Raw genomic sequence first — 3,821 nt, forward strand, 5'->3', positions numbered from 1 at the left:
GTGGTGGTCTGCACTCCTGGGTTGTGCCCTGCACCCCTGGGTGGTGCCCTGCACTCCTGGGTTGTGCCCTGCACCCCTGGGCTGTGATCTGCACTCCTGGGCTGTGATCTGCACTCCTGGGTTGTGCCCTGCACCCCTGGGCTGTGCCCTGCACTCCTGGGTTGTGCCCTGCACCCCTGGGTTGTGCCCTGCACTCCTGGGCTGTGCCCTGCACCCCTGGGCTGTGCCTGGGGAGCTGTGGAGCTCCTGGAGGCAGCAAGCTGGGGACACCACAGGTCCCCCTTGCCAGGGCCACGTCTTCCCAATTGACCAGAAGCCAGCAGCTCTTGAGCAAACCTTGTAGCATGGAGCCACTGGGAGGGAAGGAGCCGTGGAAGCCCTGCAGCAGCCACTGCTCCTGTGCCAGGAGAGGGGACAGAGGGGACAGAGGAGGACAGGGAGGATCCCAGCTGGGAATGACCTGTTGGCTGCAGAGGGCTCCAGCTCTCCGGGGAAACAAAGCATTCCTGGGATGTTCTTTATATTTTTGTAGGAATGGGGGGTGGGAGAGCAGATGGGAGATGCCTGCGGAAGTTGTTTATTTTTAACCCTGTAGAAAGTTATGGGTTGTTTTTGGTTTTTTGGCCTTTAAAATAAAAATGGTCCTTGCTTTTGATGTTTATGCTGCCTACCTGTAAATCCAGATGTACTTAAGTGGCTGAAATCCTTGTTCTTAAATCAGATACACATTATAGTTTTGAACTATATATATAGTAAATATATATATATATATGCCTAACCCAGCAAAAAAAAAAATAAAAAAATAAAGTATTTGGGGGTGGGAAATGCGTTGCTCTTTGAAATGAATCACAATTGGGGGATGAAATTGTGTTTCTGAGTGCCTCAAGATATGAATTGTTTTCATTTTTTTAAATAATTTTATACAAGTGTCAAAACAGCTGGCTGGATTATTTGGAGTTTTTAAATAATCCTAACTTTTTTAAAGTAGATTTTGAGAACTGTCCTGTATATAACAGTAATGTAGCAATAAATGTGACATTTTATAACAATATTACTTTTTTTATCCCCATGTGTGTCCTTCAGATGTTGTATCCCTAGGAATGAAATGTTGGAATAAAGGCTTTGCCTTGTACTAAAAAACAAAAAACAAAAGAAAACACCAGACAGGTTTTCAGACACTTGCTCTGGGTGTGGATCCTGCCCCCTGCATCGCTGTTGTTTCCTTGCCTCTGCCCCTGGGGAGCACCCACAAAAAATCCAGTTAAATCCAGTTAAACGTCCCCAGCTCATCCAGGAGCCCAGCACAGACTAGTGATGGGAGAAATTCATCAAATCAGAGTCATGAAGGGTGAAAAAGACCTTTCACATCATCGAGTCCAACAGTCAGTTCAGCACTAACCCATGCCCCAAGCACCACATCCATTGTTTGAACACTTCTGCCCTTGGCAGCCTGTGCCAGTACCTGGCAACCCTCTTTGGGAAGAAATTATTCCTAATATCCAACCTAAACCTTCCCTGCACAACCTGGGACCATTTCCTCTTGTCCTGTCCCTTGCTCCCTGGGAGCAGAGCCTTACCCCCGCCTGGCTCCATTCTCCTGCCCTTCAGGCTCCAAGGTCCCCCAGGACTGTCACAGAATTACAGATTGATTTGGGCTGGAAAGGACCACAAGGCCCATCTCATTCCACTCCCTGCCACAAGTGGGGACACCTTGCACCAGACCACAAGCTCTATCCAACCTGGCCTTGGACATTTCCAGAGCCAAGGCCTCTGCCTGGGAGCAGCCTTCCTTCCCCAGGTTTGCTGCCTGTGCTCTCACTGTGCTGCTCCAGAGCAGGACAAACAGTCCAGACTGAGAAGGGGCTCTGGCAGTGCCTGGATAAATCTCCCTTAGCCTTGGGTGCCCTCTCTCAGCAGTGAGGCAGCTCTGCCCTTCCCGAGCTGCTCTGGGTGCATGGAATGACAGTCCTTCCTTAGACTGCATCATAAAACCACTGAATCATTAAAATTGGGAAAGACTTTGAACATCACCCAGTCCAACCATTAACTCAGCAGCACTGCCATGTTCACCACTAAAAATGTCCTCAAGAGCCACATCCATGCATTTTTTTACTGTTTCTAGGGATGGTGACTCCACCACTGCTCTGGGCAGCCTGTGCCAGCCGTTTACAGCTCAGATCCAGGCGAGGGAGAAGTGTGTGCTTGGGAGCAGCCTGGAAGATGGATGCTCGACAAATGCACAAGGTGGAGCATAAAGCAGGCGAGTGCCCAGAGCAGGTTTTGGGCTGGGAGAGCTGGTGAGGACAGGAGCAAGGAGCAGCACAGAGGAGATGCTGAGAGCATACAGCTTCCCAAGAGCAGAGCAGTGGCCACCAAGTGAGCTCCTGCCAGCACTCCCTCCCTGGAGATGAGCTGGGATAAGACTACCAGATCCTGTGGCAAATGTCATGTCATGCTTGCACCGCCAGACAATCACAGAATCACAGAATGGTTTGGGTTCTAAGGGATCATAAAGCTCATCCCATGGGCAGGGACACCTTCCACCATCCCAGGCTGCTCCAAGCCCTGTCAGCCTGGCCTTGGACACTTCCAGGGATCCAGGGGCAGCCCCAGCTGCTCTGGGGTGTTTGTTCCAGAGTTCCTCCTGCATGTTCACAAGAGGCTGAGCAGGCTCTGAGCAGAGCCTGGGGAACATTATGGAATTGATGGTGATTTTATGACCCTCTCCTGAAAAACCCATCTGAAAACTCTCTCTCCTGTTGCAGGAAACTGAGCGGCCATGACAGGGGGGTTTGCAGGGGCACTGACGGGCTCTGGGGACACCACTCTGGGTAGGGGGTACTTCCCTCCAGCACCAGAGGCTGGGAAACAGTCCCAGCCCAGTGCAGTGACACTGCCACTCCTCAGGGCTTGTGTCCCCTCTCTAGCCTGGGGACATCCTGTCCCCTCAGGGCCCATGTCCCCTCTCTGGTGTGAAGACAGGCCTCATGTCCCCTGTGCAGTGCAGGGGCAGCCGATTCCCCCAGGGCAGCTGCTGTCCTCCCTCCACTGTGGGGACAGCCCGAACCCTCGGCCCGTGTCCCCTCAGGGCTCATGTCCTCTCAGGGCCGGTGTCAGGGCTCTTGTCCCTCCCCAGCATGGGGACAGATGGTCCCTTCAGGGCTCGTGTCCCCTGTCTGGTGTGAGGACAGCCTGTCCATCCATTCACCTGTCCACCTGTCCATCCACCCACCTGTCCATCCATCTCTGTCTCACCTGTCCATCTCTATCCCACCTGCCCACAGAGCCGCGAGGCACAGATGGAGCTGCAGGTGATCGCCTCCGGCCCCCCCCGTCCACATGTTCCACCTGTCCATCCATCTCACCTGTCCACCTGCCCGTCCCTCGGTCCGTGTCCCCTCAGGGCTCGCGTCCCCCTCCAGCACAGAGACAGGCCCGTTCTCCTCTCAGGGCTCGTGTCCCATCAAGTCCCGTGTCCCATCTGGGCTGGCGTCCCCTCGGCTGGTGTCCCCTCAGGATGGCTCATGTCCCCTCAGGACCCGTGTCCCCTCAGGGTGGCCCGTGTCCCCTCAGGGCCCGTGTCCCCTCAGGGCAGCTCATGTCCCCTCAGGATGGCTCATGTCCCCTCAGGATGGCCCGTGTCCCCTCAGAGTGGCCTGTGTCCCCTCAGGATGGCCCGTGTCCCCTCAGGACCCGTGTCCCCTCAGGACCCGTGTCCCCTCAAGGTGGCCCGTGTCCCCTCAGGGCAGCTCATGTCCCCTCAGGATGGCTCATGTCCCCTCAGGATGGCCCGTGTCCCCTCAGAGTGGCCTGTGGCCCCT

This window comes from Geospiza fortis, unplaced genomic scaffold, assembly GCF_000277835.1.
Source record: "Geospiza fortis unplaced genomic scaffold, GeoFor_1.0 scaffold254, whole genome shotgun sequence".
Classification (NCBI taxonomy): domain Eukaryota; kingdom Metazoa; phylum Chordata; class Aves; order Passeriformes; family Thraupidae; genus Geospiza; species Geospiza fortis.